The following is a 20,342-nucleotide window of genomic DNA, read 5'->3' as shown; positions in this document are numbered from 1 at the left end:
GATATGATTCTGGACTTCGTTAATAATTTTGTAAATTGAATTTCTGTGGCACCTCAATAAATAAACAGCCGAGTTACGCATTAATGCGACTTCAAATTGTAAAATTTTATGAACGGATTTTTCGATATAAGATTAATATACTTAGTCTGGCCATAAATACTGTTACTCTTAATTATAAAAATATTACATTTGAATTTCGAATCTGTCATTTTTATACGATTGTTCATTGTGTTTTCTCATTTTGGCGCCAATACATTGTAAAATATTTTGCGATATTAAAATGGTGTGGGGTGATAAAGAGAACCGAATCGCTGTGATAGCATTACACAAAGTAGGTATGGAGCCAAATGCAATTTTAAAACTCTCCATACACTTGGTATTAGTAAAATGTTTGTGTACCGGGCTATTAATAGGTACAATGAGACCTCTGTTTGTGACATAAAAGATCTGGCCGTCCACGTAGTGTCATCGTACGAAAAAGGTGGTCAAAGCAGTAAGGGAAAGAATTCGAAGAAATCCTGTCCGAAAGCAAAAGATTTTATCTCGGGAAATGAAGATAGCACCTAGAACCATGTCGCGTATTTTAAAAGATGACTTAGGACTTGCAGCCTATAAGAGACGCACTGGCCATTTCTTAACTGATAATTTAAAGAAGAATAGGGTGGTAAAATCGAAACAACTACTGAAGCGGTACGCAAAGGGAGGTCACAGAAAAATTTTGTTTACGGATGAGAAAATTTTTACAATTGAGCAACATTTTAACAAACAAAATGACCGTATTTATGCTCAAAGCTCTAAGGAAGCTTCCCAATTAGTCGACAGAGTGCAACGTGGACATTATCCGACTTCAGTGATGGTTTGGTGGGGTGTTAGCTATGAAGGAGTGACTGAGCCATATTTTTGTGAAAAGGTATCAAAACATCGGCACAAGTGTATCAAGATACCATTCTTGAGAAGGTAGTTAAGCCCCTTAACATCACCATGTTCAATAACCAAGTATGGTCCTTCCAGCAAGACTCGGCGCCGGGTCATAAAGCTCGGTCCACGCAGTCTTGGTTGGAATCGAACGTTTCGGACTTCATCAGAGCTGAAGACTGGCCGTCGTCTAGTCCCGATCTTAATCCGCTGGATTATGATTTGTGGTCAGTTTTAGAGAGTACAGCTTGCTCTAAACGCCATGATAATTTGGAGTCCCTAAAACAATCTATACGATTGGCAGTGAAGAATTTTCCCATGGAAAGAGTGCGTGCTTCTATTGATAACTGGCCTCATCGTTTAAAGGACTGTATTGCAGCCAATGGAGACCACTTCGAATAAGCTTTTTATATTTTTAATTGTTTTATATTTATGTATTAAACTGACACACTGTAAAAGTAATAAATGTTATTTGCAGTTAACAATTTTCTTTTTTCTTTATTACAATATTTATGGCAAGACTAGGTATATCTATTAGTGCTAATGCACTGAACCAGAAATTTATCATCACGCGACCTCACGCTAAAAGAGGTAATGTGATGGTCTTGACGGGAATCACAAATGACTGATAACCTGTGCAAGACTGCAATTGCCTCCAAGTAGAGCAATTCCTGTATGTTGCCGTTACAAATTCTGTCAAAAGCAGCTTTAACGAAAACTGCAGTTTATAATCGTTTCAAAGGAGGGGTACATCACAAATACTTTTGCAATCGCGATTTGAGAACACCGTCACCATTTTAGGAACAGAAAAGTTTCACACTTTTGTGCATCCGAAGGCGCAATTGTAAAACATACAAGTTATACCACGAACTCTAAAGTAGAAAAAATTACAAAATAAATAATGCTAATTGTTACTACTTCATTGTAATATTCTATTCTTCGGATCGATAATTATCAAAACGAAATTTAATTTACTTGTGTAACGCGAACGTAAGTTACGTACATCTAAACCCGGCTTATAGCATTGTCCAAACCGAGTGTATGCACCGTGTCTCGTTTTACCGTCCGTTACACCGTACCGTCCCCTCCGTCCCGACACTCTCCCGCTAGCGTCCGGCGACTACACTCGAGAACGAGACACGCGCGCGCGCCTATGTTATATGGACAACTTCATTGTAATAGCCCGTTCTATGTTGTTCGTGTAATATATGGTTGGTCTCCGAACTCCGTGTTCTAATTAACACCCTAACACCCAACATAAAGTACTCCAGCATTACACTTCTTTGATTACTATAAATTAATAATGCTGACGACACAATTATTCAATAACTAGTTGACCCGACAGACGTTTCACGTCTTAACTATGAATTTGCAGCGCGCATTCTGTCAATTGCTGACAGTTATTTCAAACAATTCACAGTTATATAAAATTAATATTTACGTTAAGTTTTCTTAATTTTTTTAATTTTCCGCGCAATTTTTGAATTTTTTCTTTCATAAGAACCTTCTCCTGACAATAACAAACACAACAAAAAAAAAAATGGTGAAATCGGTCCAACCGTTCACGCGTGATGGTGAGACCAAGGGAAATAGGGATTCATTTTATATAGATAGAAGATAGATAATTATTGATAATGTTTATTGAACCATCTTCCATTAGTTTTTTTTTTTACGAGCTAACGGCCCGCCTGATGGTAAGCGGCCACCGCAGCTCATGGACTCGGCGATGCCAGGGACACAGACAAGTCGCTGCCTACCGTAAGGACAATACTCTTATTAAGCCTCGTTTGAAGAAGGACAAGTCATAGTGCTCAGGTAACACCGACACAGTTAGTTCATTCCAGAGCTCACACGTATGTACATGGTAAAGAAAAACGCCGGAACCGTTCCTTTCGGGAACGGTACGTCTCCAGGCGGTAGGAATGAACTCTACTGTGGTGACAAGTGGTGCGATAGTATAAATGTGACGATGGTACCATCTTAAACAATACCTCGGAGCACTCCCCGTGGAACAAACGATAGAACACACAGAGAGACCCAAAATCTCTCCGCAGTCCTAACGGCTCCAGTTTGTCCGTGAGGTTGGCATCATCAATGATTTGAACTGCTGGGCGCTGTAAAGAGTTAAGTAGAACGAGCTGTATTAGTTAAGGTATAAATCGCACGACGGCCACCACTCTAAGAAACCGTCCATTGCAGTGCGCTTTGGGGCACCTTTGTAATTCGGCTCATCTATCTTCGAAACGAATCGAGATACTTACCCCTTTAAAATTTCTTAAATCATATTTATATACTACAAGGTATGTTTTCAGATAAATAAAAAAAAGGATTCGAATGTAAAAAAAAAACTAGTTCTCAACATTAACTTCCGGTTTGCAATACGAAAAAAGTTACAATTTCAATTTTAATAAATATAAAAGAGAAACAATTGGATAATATCTCTAATGAACACTGTTTATTTTTTGTTCCATCAATTTGGATAAGTTCATAATTAGCTATAAAAAATATGTTCTACAGAATTTTACAATTCTCTGAAATGTACTAATGCGTACGTAGGGGCCTGTTTTTTAAGTTGATTTTCTCTAGATGATAACCGCTAATCACACAGAGCTACGCTTTTATTTATAATATGCGTCCAACGATGTATATAGCCGGCGAGGTCGTAGATATGTTGGAGAACACAACGTTTCTTGAAGAATCGCCTCTCCCAAAAATGTTCGATTTTTAGAAAAAAATTGTAAGATTGTTTTTAATAGAAAATTACATGTTTGAAATTTTTTATCTGACGTATTTTAGATTAAACTTACCGTTTAGCTGAAAATTTCAAATAACGCATGTTTTCGAACTTTGACCTTGAATATTTTTTTAGCATACGTGAGATCGATGGGGACTTCCACATATTGTTTATGGCGTCCCTAACGTTCATTTTAATTTTCTTCTGTTATATGCGAATTTTTGCAGGTTACCACATTCTTCAAGCTAACTTGACCAGACTATGTAATACAAACGTAAGGTGCTTGATACTGTGCGTTTTCATTTATTATAAAAAAGCGTTGATGTTATATGAAAAAAAAAGCAAAATATAGATTGTATCTGCATGGGTTATAATATTTAGAAAAAAATTAAACATAATACTTTAGTTAGCTGCCTACTACCATAGATAATGGAGCCGTGTAAGCCCTGCAATAAGTACATATTCATATATTAAACACCAATGTAATGCATAAGGAAATCTACTTACATTTAAACGTGTCTCCTTAAAACACCACAGAGGAGTTTGTGGGATATTAGTTGTCAATACCGCAAGAAAACAATCAGAAAACGCGACGTTAAAACAGCAACATATGCAATGGATTAGTCAATAAATAAGGCTCACAAAAATCAGTCACAAATGGTGGCATTGTGCAACAATGTGAATCAGCGTCAGCTAGCGGTGTATATAATGTAATATATCCTTTCTATACCCCAATTGTACTTTCTTATCCTTGTCTAACCTATTATAATTATTCTGTATCATTATCTATACGTAATAGCTGTTATATACAAATCATAAAATGTAAGGTGATTCCAAAAGAATATGCAATAAATACAAAATTGAATAATTCCAGATCATATTTTATGTATACTTAACATACTTCGGGACAAATAAGTTTCATATAAACATTCGTTGGTGTTTTAAATGGAGATATGTTAGTTTTCCTGACTACTATGGATGGGATTCATTATTACACAAATAATTTCATAATATGTAACTATTAGCAAAAATTCATGAAATTATTTGGTACACATATCCAAAAATGTGCTATATATAAGAATACCAACCTAGATATCTGATCAAACACGTGAAATCGACATTATTCAATAAACAATATAATTTACCACTTTCAATTTCGGTACCGAACACTTTAGTTATGAGTCGGTAAAAAATTAAAGTTAAATTTTAAATTTCCTTATTTCACCTCTGTTACATTATCTTACTAGCGAAATGGTGAAATAAATATACAATAAATATACAAACAATTTGTAAACTAACAGAGTAAAAATTTGCAAATGTATAATAACTTACAAAACACAATTTACCTGTACGCACATTTACTTTTCTGCAAGCCTTTGTTACATCTTTTATTTAAGACAAAACGGGCGAAACAAATAAAACTATTTTAATTCCCGGGGTCCCGGACATTTTGTCAACACTGGAGGTACAATATTACAATTTTTGTTGTCCCCCACTAGGTGACATCGGGAGCAAACGAGTTTCTTTATCATCAATAAGATCGACTAGCATCTTCTACTATAACTTTGGCGGTAGAACCCGTTCTGCTGTATTAATGAGAGAGAGAACATCTTGTTTTCAGGGGGATTATTGTCGTATCAATCACACGTGTAGGCGACGTGGACAGCAATAGCTCGACACTCAAATTAATGTGTCCTAAATCCACAAAGGATACTGTATTTTCGTGCATTTAATGGAAAGTGGAAAATAATATTTAGTGGCATCCAAACGGAATATCGTCTGATGAAAAATGATTATCCGATGCCTGTTCCAAAATGCATAGAAAAGTAGCCGAGGACGTAGCACGACGCAATTACTGATGCGTCAGTTCAACACCTTGCGTACGTCGGTTGCTCACAAGGCATCTCTCCACGCCTTTAGAAATGTACAGCCGAAACAATGCTAAATATATCCTTTCAATAAATCGTATTTTCAAGACAAGAAACTTTCATCTATATGTGCCTTAAAAACTCAGATATACATATTTTTTTACATTAAGTAACATTTTTTACATAAAAGCGAAATTTTCTACTTTTTACATTTTCATCAGAGAGTGATTTTTTGGGAACGATATAGATTTTTTAATATGAAGGTGGTGTAAAAAGGTTAATCTTATTAATTAATAATAAATTAAATTATAACGTTACTTAGCTTTCAGATATAGACATTTAAAATTTTCCAAATAATCCAATCCTTCCAATTTCCGCCATTAGCGGTTTTAACTCTTTAGGCCAAAAATTAATTACCGACTTTGCCCTATAACTAATATCTTATTTTAATGACCTGTAAGTGGAAGCATGCATTTACTTGGTTTTACAATAAATTTGTATTAATAATAATTATACTTTAACAATAATAAAGAAATGGTGTATTCAAATATTTGTACAGCAAAATTGATAATTTATTTGGTATTTACGGTTATTTTCAAAATTTGTATATGTACTGATTTACTTATATCGTCTTGTTTAACGCATTTGGTTCGTTAATTTTCGTTCGTTTATGTATTTGACACACAAAAATTACACTATGTAACAATTTTTTGGAAAATAAACAATTTTACCTATCCTGAATAACTATTTGTTCATTCTTCAATATTTCCTAAGGCCTACAGACAGATACCCGTACAACAGGTGAGATTTTCTTTTAAATAGGACTATGGACTGTCCGTTCATAATACTAGAAAAATAAATTTAGTTACAGCGTTATTTTAATTCCTAGTTATGTTTGACAAGATTATTGAAGTGTTCGTATGCTAAAATCAACCTTTCAGTAAATCTACCCCGTGTCCATAAAGTGACTGCAGTCTTCGAAATGTCGGGAGAAAATAAGAATATAAAAAACCGCGATAAAATGCGAAAAATAGTTTAATTTTCAAATTACCGCGACTTATTTGGAAGGAAAAGAAGTCTCCTACTTTATTTTCTAAGTAAATTTTAAAGCGAATTCAGTATAAGACCCTTGCACCCAAATAAATGGAATTATGTTATTTTTTAAATACAGTAGAATCCGGTTATAACGACGGCCAAGGGATCGGATATAACGAAATGATGATGATGTCCGCTATGACGTATCCGTCGACAACGACTCTTACTGTCTTTTTAGATGAGATCGGACATGGTTGGAGAATCCCATTTTTGTCTTGAAAGTCCAGTCACAGTTGTCCATGTAGTTGTTCCTACAACTACACTTATAAACCCCCCCTAAGGTCTCCTGACCTTAGGGGGGGTTTTGCGATGTTCGCGCTTGTCGTGCGCGTCGTGTGTCAGCGTCTCTACAGACTTTGATAGTTCTTTTCCATTCAGGCCTCACACGTGCCACACTTTCCCAGCTGCTCGCATCCATCCCGCTTGCTGTTACATGTCGCTTTAAGACGTCCTTATTCCTTAAGTACTGACCACCCGCTTTCCGTTTCCCTGTCGAGATCTCAGAGTAGAAGACGGCTTTCGGCAAAAGATTATCGTCCATTCTAACAATGTACTCGCACCACCGTAACTGTCCCTTCATAAGCAAGCTTTTCATCTGTCATTTTAGTGCGTTTTAGTATTTCGGTATATTTTTTATGTTATTAATAATCACATACTTAATAAATATATGTTTTTAATACATTTTAAGGTGACCAGCGACAAAGAGAAACATTGTGATATGTAAAAATATTTATTTATTTTACATACGCATACACGTTAAACGTGTGTATTACAAAAATGAAACGAAATGGATAATAATAATGTACGCATTCAGTCGTCACCCTCAAATTAGGAACTGTCGTAAAATAAACAATCTCATTAGTCCGCGATGCGAAAGGGGTGCGCGGGAAGTAAATAGCTTCTAATACTATTCAACTCAATATTGTTAATACGTTAACGCACGTCGTTATAACCGGACAATCGTGTGGAGTTACGTCGTTAAAACAGTTGGTCGTTATAAGCGGAGCCGTAATAGCCGGTTGTACTTTCATAATGGTTCAGTATTAAAACCAAACATATGCCTATAGTTACTTTGCTCAAAACAGTTGGTTGTTATATAAGTCGTCCTAAACGGACTACACCGTACACCATGAATATATCACAGAAGTACATTTTTTTTTTAATTATATAACAGATTAGGGAAAAGTATATATAAACTCCGTGAACTCATTTGCGATTTTTATTGAGACGTAATTAAACCCAACCTTTTTTGAAGAGATTGTTAACTGGTAATGACAAGTTGATCACGTACGACAAGAACGTACGAAAAAGGTTGCGGTTTGCAAAGGTCGGTCAGGCTTCACAGGCTGTGGCAAAACCTGGGTTAACTCGCAATATGGTGATGCTGGTGATCAGGTGGGGATAGGAAGGGCATTATTCATTATCATTCTTTAGCCAGGTCAGGTTAACATCAAAAGAGGACTGCAAAAACTACTTGTCGCATTTTTTTATCAGAAGTCCCGTAAACTCTTCAGCTACGTGATCATGATACTTCCTCATGACAGAGTCATCGAACACACTGGTATATATATACTGTAATCAAATGTCAATAATCTTTGAAAAAAGACGTTTTTAGTTCATATATAAAAGCGAAAAACCTTTTCCCCAACCTAATATTATGGTTATTTACACTATTTCTAATATTAATGCAAAATATTGTTTGATTTTAAAATTCACTGTTTTGAACAATTTATTTACTTTCAGCGATTCTAACATCGAAACGGTACGTGTTACAGCAATGTCATGGATATTTTCGTTACACCACACGTCATTTAAGAAACAACTATTTCGATAAAGTTAGAAAAAAGAAAAGAATCAACTTTGTCACACAGTGTTATTATTGTGACACAAAGAAGCGTTATATTAAGGGTAAATTGAAACAATAATTAATAATAGAAAAAGATAGAAACATTTATTGTGTAACATCAAAAGAAAATAAAAAATAGGGTCCAAAGAGTCAGTACAAGTATTGTACCCATTGGGAACAAGCAGAATCGTTTTAAAAACTTAATCACTAAAACAGTCCCAGGAAATAGTTTGCATGAAGTTTATTCTAATTACCGCATTCATACACTTGGCTAGATAACATTTTAACTTGAAATAGATGAAAAACTATTATCGGCAGAGGTAGGTAATTATTCAACATAAGTCTGTCACTTGCATCACGACGGTGAGGAAACTTTGGAGAAAAAATATTTAAACATGTGCTCATGATATCATTATACTTGAATGATGAATAACTTAGATTTCATTACAAAAATGTATCACAAGTATTAGTAGTACTAAGTAGTAGTAGCACTTTCATCAGAAAAGAGTAAACGTGGCGTTGGACGGACGACTCGAACGTAAACAGGTCGAGATCAGTCTCGGATGTAATTTATTATGTTTATAACTAGGATGACATAATACATTTACTTGTAATTAGTTTAAATGTAATGCGATTACATTCACATCAATTACATGATTACTTTTAGGTTGCACGTGCGTTCATGTTTAAAAAGAAAGTTTCAATAAAATCTAATTAAAAGTATTAATATCTAAAATTTTATTACGAGAGTTTATTTCTCCTTCTCAACATACATACATACACAGGAAGCAAAACTAATCCTAATAAAAAAGAAATCGATTGCCAATTGAGATGACTAAAATGCAATTGTTAATCCAATTACAAATAGCAATTTTAACGTTAATTGAATTTTGGGATTACATTCAGAGTATCGTGATTGTTATTTTTAATCCAATTACTTTTGCCCTACAGTGGGCGAGATGAGATGACAGCGTCTGATTCTCATCCGTTCTCGACCAGATGCGAAATACTTCGCACAAGGGCCTCGCGGCATAAAAATAGAAATACTAAGCCTAAAATAAAAAAATCAGACAATTTGTCTTTATCGCCAAAATTTCTTTCTGAATTTGTTGAACTTTATAATCAATATTGATACAGTCTATGTATTGTATTATGGTCACAATAAGAAACTCCATCCTGTTTCATTAACTAAAAAAAGAAAAACTAAAAGAACGTCATTATCTAGCCAGAAGTATAAACGCCATGTAGTGCGATGCATATTATGTATGCTTGCAGTAATTAATCCTAAAATTTATTACTTTGGTAACTTAGAAATAAACTATACTATGATTTATACAAAAAAACAATTTCCGTTTAGTCTCACACCCCATCCAACTAAGTCACATATCTATGTATTTATCTCGCAGTCTTGAAAATCAATTATCAGTCTTCCTGAAATAACATCAGCTAGACAGTATATCAGAATTTTATAAAAAAAATCTTAACTGATGTATTTAAAAACCTAACCCTTTTTGATTTGGAATACCGTTGACATATTTGCAGACAATCAACTCGTAATAATCAAATACATAACAATATAAATATGTATTTTTAAAGAAGATATAACTATTCTGTAGATAAACGTCTGAAAGATTAACGAGTGCAATAAATAATTAATCGTAGTCATTTTTTTAAATAGAGTTTACAACACTTCAAGAAATAATTACGAGAACTTCAAATCCTGAGATAACTTGTTATAACATTAATATCTAATCAAAATCTAATAAAATTATAACACTCTTTGGATTCAATTTATAAAATCAAACAATAAAACTAAAAATAACCCTAACCAACCTCGAAAGAAGTATTAATTCACAATATTATTTATTGCTACGAAGTAAATATATAGTAAAATATTGTACCTAGGGAAATTGTTTAACAATTGAGTATAAATTCAAAGGTTTAGCTTTGCGAAATAAAGGAAAAACATGGAATGTTTTTTTACTACATTTATGCAACTATCTAATCATACTATAGGTATTGCTTTTAGGGTACGGTATTCGCATTATGTATTAGCAAATACTTAGGCATGTGATCCCAAATTCTAATCTAGCTTAAACATATTGGCAAATATAACATATTCGCCGACCTAGTCAATTACGCGACACATGAAAGGAAACCAAAAATGACACAGAGTCAGATCAACTGACATAAAATGCTGATGCACGTAATATAAGATTGTAAAAGTATTTTAATAATCACTATCATTCAACGAACAACTCATTCAAAGAGACTCCGAAACCTCGCGTTATGCGCGTTTGTTTCATTCCCATTTAGAGAAATACAATTTCTGAGTATGGTAACATTAAGCCATACAAGCTGCCAAGCGCAGCCAGTTTAGATATAATATATATTATACTATTTGTTAATGCGTCAATGACAGACAGCTACATATATTCAATCAAATGAATAAACTACATTACATCTACACACACTTGTCACAGTTCGATAAATCACTGAGTTTTTTAATTAAATGAATCGAAATATATCTTCTGTTTGGTTCTTATTAGCAATGTGTGTTACATTCTTCTTTCGGCTTTTTCTATCGTTCTCATTATTAGTCTGACTTATCAGCCTGAAAACCACAGGTCATTTAGATATCGAAGTTAAGCACCGTAATTAGGGTTACCATTACCAGGATTACACATCAGGGACTATGATATAATGGAAGGAAATAAGATGGGAAAACAAAACATAATATTTATTCTATTACATGTTTATGATGCTCCTTTTCCCCATATATAAAAAACAATAGCTAAGGAAATCATCAAACTAATTAACTGATGCATAAATCACAAAAGGCGACAAAAATATTAATGAAACGGAACAGTAGTAATTAGAAAATTAAAAATGGTAACCCTAATTTTCGAATAGGTTAAAAAAAACAGGAATCATGAAGGTATTGTTTAGGGGTCAAATTAAACATATAATGAAATCACAAACAAAATCTTGTTCAGTCGGGACAACATAATTATAATACTGCATGCAAAATCAACTTATTTGGAAATCAGAACTAATATAAACCCAAACTACATGTGTCAATGTCCTGGATACGTTTTTATTCAATAATAAAATTGTACGTATGATAAAAAACATTACACCATACAATTAAATCCAAGTATTGGCTCTGTGCAAAGTGGGTAGAAGAGGCAGTTAAATTGTTGATAGCGCGCTACAAACAGGCAGATATAGAAATACGTGAAACATTTCGAGAACGAATACGTTAAAATCATAGAATTCTTCGTTGTACTCATAAGTACCCATAGGTTATATTCTCACATTAATACATAGTAATCTTATGGCGTGGTGATGGAAACCAATATAGATTTTTTAAATGATATCTATTCTCTATTATTAACAGGAACACATTGTCTACCAATAAATTAAAATTATGTCATAATTTCGAATAGGTCAAAGAGTTCTAAGATTATATATAGAGGACATTGGGAACTTTGTCATATAACATTTTTGCTCTCGTGCGATTGTTAGTCTACCGTGAAATAGCAAAACACCAATGTAAATACTTCATATTTTTTCCATTATATCATGATAAACACACTTTTTAATGCGTGTATTGGAATATTTTTTTTGTAAATATTAGGAGGCTGAAATCTTGTCACATGAATATTTAAAATAATATAACCATTTATTACAATCGGTAATAACTTGTAGAGCACAAAATTTGGTCCTAATGCAATGGCTCTTGAGAATATAGAATACTTAATCTGAGGTAAACAAGGACTTGTTCAGGCCGTTCCTAATAAACCTGGTACTTACTAGAAAGATTTTCATTTACATTACGTGCCTATTGACATTGTGATATCTGCTATTCCTCAATAGAGAGCACACTAGGTTAGGATACGGGTAAAATACGCACCCGGTCTACGACGGATTAACCTATTTACTAATTGTAGCATGTGTCTCTAAAGACAAGGTAATTTAAACACTTTTATTTCAAGGGGCGTTAAAAATACATAACTGCTTCTACTTCCTTACAAATAGTTAATTTATTTACGTGTCCCGAATTATTGCGTAGCAACTGTCATGCACATAGCCAATACGTGACCGCCGTTCGCGCTACTGAATTATAATTTTGTCCAGTAAAATAATATAAACAGTTCTTTTTATTTTAATATAGCGATTTAATTGAATTAAATAATTGCATATTATAATCTGACCTTTTTATAAAATCCACCGTATATAATATATCTACGTCGCAAAACATAGAAGTATTTCCATTATAATTTAGAACTTCCAAAGTTAATAATAAACTCTACACTAAAACATAAATATAGCCAAATAAAACTATACCATTATAGGTTATCCAAAGAAATACAAGGTTCACAGATGCCAACTTATTTAAAACTCATAACATCTACGTACAACTAAAGTTAGCCTCCTTTACTTTCACAGCGTATTTTGTAGAAAGTGGTAAATTATATAGTTATCTTTTAAAATGCTATCAAATTATTCAATTATTTCAATTGTTTTTTACAACTGTAACCATGTTTTACTATAAAGGAATACATATTATATATTTATACATAAACTAGTTAACCAGAAGAATAAACATAAAAAGTATCGTTAAAGAGGGATGACACCTCAACTTTCATGATTTAGTCACATACCTATTAAAAAAAACACCCATTTTGTATAACTTAATTTATCATAAAGGAATGCTATTTACTGGCTACTTCTACTGAATTTATGTTTATATATACAGCATAAGTTACCTGGCTGTGGTTGATACGACGTAGCCATAATTATGCATGCTTGCGTTATTTGTGCAAGACGTAACTTTGAAAGTGTAACACTAGCATACTTACCTGTATTTCTTGAGGTTGTTAATTTATACATGGGTTAATATTAGTATTGAGTTCATAATTCGTTAATGTCAGTAAACATTCTCAATGAATATGCTAGTGTAATAGCGCAACAATAAATTAAATTACGCTTGGATATTTATGCAAGAAGCAAATTTAAAGCGTTAAGGAATCATGAAATTCGTTTTAACTTTTGTGTGAAGGGAGTATTACAAATGTTTTTTATTATGTTGAAACTATATTCAGTAATATTTCGTCTGCCTTTTATTACGATGTGCCTAAAATCATTTAAAAGGGTACGTAATATTTTTGGCTACAACTTGTACACTTAACTGAAAATTGGAAAATTAAAATATTGATGATTTTGGCAACCTAAATATACTTGGAGTACAAAAGTATGACTTTTCAGTATATTCAATGAGGTGTCTTGGTGGGTTGTCTATCAGCAAATACAAAATCTTATCAAACATAACAGTCAGTATAAAGATATAACATTAAGGCGATACCTCAAGGTCCATTTTCATACATTTTGTTTCACCTTTAATCTGGGTAACTAAACAAGTATTGGCAAGTAAAGAATTTAAATTCACGTCTAGTTAGTGATTAGTTCTCGCAGTTGAAAGAAAAACGTAAAGATAATTAATAATCATGGATATTTCGGCCTTTAAAATTTAATATGACGAAATTTTAAAGGCCGAAATATCCATGATTATTAATTATTTTTACGTTTTTCTTTCAACTGCGAGAACTAATCACTAACTAGAGGTGAATTTAAATTGTTTACTTGCCAATACTTGTTTAGTTACCCAGATTAAAGGTGAAACAAAATGTATGAAAATGGACCTTGAGGTATCGCCTTAAACGTTTTTTTTTTTGCTTAACAATGTCATTGCTTATTAAAGACTAGCTTTTGCCCGCGGCTCCGCCCGCGTTATAAAGTTTTTCAGGCTAAAATTTTCCGTTATAAAAGTAGTAGTTTCCCGGGAGCCCATGTTCTTCCCAGGGCCTAACACTGTCTCCATACCAAATTTCATCTTAATACGTTGGGTAGTTTTTGAGTTTAACACGTTCAAGCAGACAGATGCAGCGGGGGGCTTTGTTTTATAATATATTTTTTAGAACTTTTTAAGAGGAACAATCCCGTCATACATCATTGTTCCATAACTTTAACCGTTTACGCAGCGCACGCAACGGAAGCTCTCAAAACTAATAAATTGTTCCCGTTTTGCAACATGTTTCATTACTGCTCCGTTCCTATTGGTCATAACGTGATGATATATAACTTAGAGCACTCCACAAACAAAGGGCTATCCAATGCAAAAATATTTTTTCAGTTTGGACCATTAGTTCCTGAGATTAGCCATTACTGCTCCGCTCCTATTGGTTATAGCGTGATGATATATAGCATATAGCTCTCCACAAATAAAGGGCTATCCGAAGCAAAAAGATTTTTTCAGTTTGGACCGGTAGTTCCTGAGATTAGCCATTACTGCTCCGCTCCTATTGGGTATAGCGTGATGATATATAGCCTATAGCACTCGATGAACAAAGGGCTATCCAACGCAAAAAGAATTTTTCAGTTTGGACCATTAGTTCCTGAGATTAGCCATTACTGCTCCGCTCCTATTGGGTATAGCGTGATGATATATAGCCTATAGCACTCCACGAACAAAGGGCTATCCAACGCAAAAAGATTTTTTCAGTTTGGACCGGTAGTTCCTGAGATTAGCCATGACTGCTCCGCTCCTATTGGGTATAGCGTGATGATATATAGCCTATAACACTCCACGAACAAAGGGCTATCCAACGCAAAAAGTTTTTTCTGTTCGAATCGGTAGTTCCTGAGATTAGCCATGACTGCTCCGCTCCTATTGGGTATAGCGTGATCATATATAGCCTATAACACTCCACGAACAAAGGGCTATCCAACGCAAAAAGTTTTTTCAGTTTGGACCATTAGTTCCTGAGATTAGCCATTACTGCTGCGCTCCTATTGGGTATAGCGTGATGATATATAGCCTATAGCACTCCACGAACAAAGGGCTATCCAACGCAAAAAGATTTTTTCAGTTTGGACCGGTAGTTCCTAAGATTAGCCATGACTGCTTCGCTCCTATTGGGTATAGCGTGATGATATATAGCCTATAACACTCCACGAACAAAGGGCTATCCAACGCAAAAAGTTTTTTCTGTTCGAATCGGTAGTTCCTGAGATTAGCCATTACTGCTCCGCTCCTATTGGGTATAGCGTGATGATATATAGCCTATAGCACTCCACGAATAAAGGGCTATCCAATGCAAAAAGAATTTTTCAGTTTGGACCGGTAATTCCTGAGATTAGCCATTACTGCTCCGCTCCTATTGAGTATAGCGTGATGATATATAGCCTATAGCACTCCACGAACAAAGGGCTATCCAACGCAAAAAGAATTTTTCAGTTTGGACCGGTAGTTCCTGAGATTAGCGCGTTCAAACAAACAAACAAACTCTTCAGCTTTATATAATAGTATAGAAGTATAGATTAACCATGATTTAGTAGAGATTCTCTGTACTGAAACCTCATTAATAAACTATCATTATATATAGACGAAACTATCATAAATATAGCAAACTACTTATTTGCAAAACATTCATAATTGTCAGTGGATGACAAGGCTGGTTGGTGAATTAAAATAAGTACCAACATTAAATTTTATTTTAAACGTCAATCATCATCAGGAATTTACAAGATAAATGTTAAAATAAGTACCAACATTAAATTTTATTTTAAACGTCAATCATCATCAAGAATTTACAAGATAAATGTTAAAATTGTAATAAGGAGCTCGTTTCCAAGTTTTACCCAAGTGTACATGTTGTAGGCAGATTTACATTGATAGTGACCAGTGATACACCCCGTTTGTTGGTCTCATTTTATCTAATACTGAGTGAAATTGATTTAAGCTTTTTTATAAACAAGCTTTTTTATTTATTATATATTACTTTTTTATTATTTACCTAAAGCTGCCTACTCAGTCATTTGCGACGTACCTACAACTAATAGGGTTGTTGGTATAGAGGTCACATTATGTCATACATTTTACCGTAGTGAACACAATATATGAAATAGCGGTTACGAAAACCACCACTATCGGTGGGTCATACAACAATAAATAACTCCGCTGTGACACTTTTCTTCACTCATTATTCCTCGTGTAAAGCGATATTATGATTCACGGCCTTGTTGCAAACGAACATCAGAATTTCCGGTATAATCAATTTCAATGGCCCGTTTTATTCTTCCAGTTTCAACGCAATTTTCTCTCAGTATTCTAGTACAGTATGATATCTTATACTATATTAGATTATTAATGTAATTATTACAATATTAGAGCAATCACCGACGCTCATAAAATCAAATCAAAATTTATGAATTTGTTTAAAAATCACCAGTAAGTACCCTTGAAATATATTCTTTGTGTATTCGTTCATACACGAAATCTAAAGTACGAGTGAAGGCTATGTCAAATGGAAATATTATTTTAATATTTATTTTTACTTATATGCTATGCCTTTCTATAAAAGGTATGACTTAAGGGGGGTAGATAGCTTTCTTGCCTTTGTATAATCTATAATAAACAATTATATTTTACTAGCTTTTGCTCGCGGCTCCGCCCGCGTTATAAAGTTATTCAGGCTAAAGTTTTCCGTTATAAAAATAGTAGTTTCCCGGGAGCCTATGTTCTTCCCAGGGTCTCAAACTGTCTCCATACCAAATTTCATCTTAATACGTTAGGTAGTTTTTGAGTTTAACACGTTAAGGCAGACAGATGCAGCGGGGGACTTTGTTATATTATTTAGAACTTTTTAAGTGAAACAATCCCGTCATACATCATTGTTGCATAACTTTAACCGTTTACGCAGCGCAGGCAACGGAAGCTCTCAAAACTCATAATTTTCCCCGTTTTTCCAACATGTTTCATTACTGCTCCGCTCCTATTGGTCATAGCATGATGATATATAGCCTATAGCACTCCAGGAACAAAGGGCTATCCAACACAAAAAGATTTTTTCAGTTCAAACCGGTAGTTCCTGAGATTAGCCATTACTGCTCCGCTCCTATTGGTCATAGCGTGATGATACATAGCTTATAGCGGTCCACAAATAAAGGGCTATCCAACACAAAACGAATTTTTCAGTTGAAACCGGTAGTTCCTGAGATTAGCCATTACTGCTCCGCTCCTATTGGGTATAGCGTGATGATATATAGCCTATAGCACTCCACGAATAAAGGGCTATCCAACGCAAAAAGAATTTTTCAGTTTGGACCGGTAGTTCCTGAGATTAGCCATTACTGCCCCGCTCCTATTGGGTATAGCGTGATGATATATAGCCTATAGCACTCCACGAATAAAGGGCTATCCAACGCAAAAAGAATTTTTCAGTTTTGACCGGTAGTTCCTGAGATTAGCCATTACTGCCCCGCTCCTATTGGGTATAGCGTGATGATATATAGCCTATAGCACTCCACGAACAAAGGGCTATCCAACGCAAAAAGAATTTTTCAGTTTGGACCGGTAGTTCCTGAGATTACCGCGTTCAAACAAACAAACAAACAAACAAACAAACAAACAAACAAACAAACAAACAAACTCTTCAGTTTTATATAATAGTATAGATTCCATGCAATACCCAATAACAGACAGGGTCGTTATCCGCCACTGAAGGGCAAAGTTTGTCAAATAATTTTCCAAAAAGGAATTATATGGTAAGTAATAAAATTTTCAGGGGTTTCTGAATGATACTCAATAACATGATTATAGGTTATTGTAAAACCTCTACTCCCGAGTTTTAAAAAAACAAATAAGAAAATATCTGATTATAATTTGTGTTTATACCAACAATAAAGGTCAAAAGGCGATTTTTCAGAAAAAATAATTGTAATGCTCAATATAAATCTAAAATGGTGAGAATTTATAGCGGGTATGTTTTTATATCTGGTAGAGCATCCACCCTTCAAGCCATCTTCCCTTTTAGATAGTCGTACCATTTATAGGGCGCTCTGTGTAAATTCGTTAAGGACTAATATTACTTTCTCGCGTCAAAGATTCATTATTTCCATCAAAGAAAATTTCAAATTGTCGATATATAACATACTAGGTACTGTTCGCAATTCGCCCACTTTAAGAGTCTTTACCGCTACAAAAATCTCTAAAACATTTAGTAATTCATAGAGCAACCTGGAGGATGCCGATCTATATAAAAAAAGATTAAGAAATTGGATTCTTTCACATTGTTGCATATTACCCAGGTAAATGCTGGCTATATAATAACCTAGAACATAAGTCTATCCGTATGAGAAACTCCATCCAAAATCACCTGTTTCTGCGTTTTCTTCTAAAAAACATCAAAATATTTTCACATATTTTCAGATTTATAATATTGATATGATCTGCGATGTATTACTTCGTTATATTTTACATTTTTAATGGAAAATAACAAAATTTTACGAATCTTTAACACAATAATCACTATTCGTAAAATTTTGACTTCGTACCCCTGTTGTTTAAAAACACTCGCATATGATTCGTGTTCAGATAATACAACAGCTTACAATTATGAAATATATTTAATACCCATAATATCGTCAAATGAATACTTATCATTTGCAAACATTAACAGTAACCTTAAGTACTAAGAGAATAAGTGCACAGCATAAGTTGAAAAGAAAAAGAAAAGAAATCGTGTAACATTTTCATAATTTTATTTCGACGCCTATACGTTCGGTATAAGCTCTAAGACTGTGTTTGTGAGTTTAACCATTCAAAGAAATGTCATTCATGATTCCTTTGTAAGCATAAATGACTCAAAAAAGACTTCACCACAAATGGTCAACAACGGCATGACAATTATAATTAATATGTGCTTGTTGCAAAACTTGAGATATATATTAAGGAGCTACTTGCTCTGATTGTGGCAAATATAAGTGAATACTATTTTTTTTACACCAAGTCTGTGGTTATTTAGTGGCCATGAGAAACTACTCTTGCATGCTGTTACGTTGCACCTTCCCCTTGTTAGTATTAGTTAGTAAGAATATACAGATCTACTACATAAATACTTATACTTATTAAAACCAAGAGATTTAGGCAATTTAATGTCACACTCCTTGGCAAAAACGTCAACTACACTGAGTATTGTTGCCACAACCGTTTTTATTGATGACTGTTATATCTAATTACCACCCCAAACATCTATAGAAACCAATATTTTTTTTTAAATGATTTTCCTTTTATATTTTGGAACAGTATTACTTATTTGCTGTCGTTGACCGATGTAAATCACGATAACGACAAGAGTTCAAAAACTAATATATTATCACTATAGTTTCTGTAACCAAATTGTCTCTGAAATGTAACAGTCACGAAATCTGATGAAGCATAAGCAACGCATTTAGGCAATTTATAGTGTAATGGGATATGATAAGTAGCTACGCTATCCTGTCTAGGGTATGCAAAAAATTGCAAAGAAATTCGAAACATAGTATAATGTGAAATAGCCAACACGGATATTTTTTTTTAAATAACATTACGAAGTTACAAAACCTTGAAGGAAAACGTGAATGTTCTTTGCTATCTTAGATTTTCGATGTCCCCAATTAATTTATTTTCTTTAACTAACATATAAATTGTTATATGACTTGTGGTTTTATCTTTAATTAATATTAAAAAAAATGTTTCGAATTCCTCAGCCTTAATACCCCAGTCTTATGATGCAAATACTGATGGTTTTTACAATCATAAACGCGTTTTACCGTCTTTTAAAAGCAATATATAACACATGCACGTCTAAAATTTTGCGACTACTAAAATCAACTAGATGACATCTAGCAATTTAAATACATCATTTAATTCTAGGCTTAATAAAATGTATTTACATTGTTTAAACTATTCGTAGATCAGCAGATACCTTTCGCCGCTAATAAAATGGCGTAAGGGTCTATCTGTATGTGTGCTCTTTAGGCGATACTCCTTTGCTGGATT

General features: G+C 33.8%; 1 protein-coding gene across 3 annotated transcripts in view; it reads right to left on the bottom strand.

Annotated features, from left to right (window-relative positions):
• The window catches only part of LOC115445030 (GRB10-interacting GYF protein 2), a 61,973-nt gene that overhangs the window by 20,994 nt on the left and 20,637 nt on the right, over positions 1 to 20,342 (bottom strand). The gene's annotated exons all lie outside the window — the stretch shown is intronic.

Source organism: Manduca sexta, chromosome 27 (assembly GCF_014839805.1).
Source record: "Manduca sexta isolate Smith_Timp_Sample1 chromosome 27, JHU_Msex_v1.0, whole genome shotgun sequence".
NCBI classification, from domain to species: domain Eukaryota; kingdom Metazoa; phylum Arthropoda; class Insecta; order Lepidoptera; family Sphingidae; genus Manduca; species Manduca sexta.
This window is presented reverse-complemented; position numbering and strand designations above follow the sequence as displayed.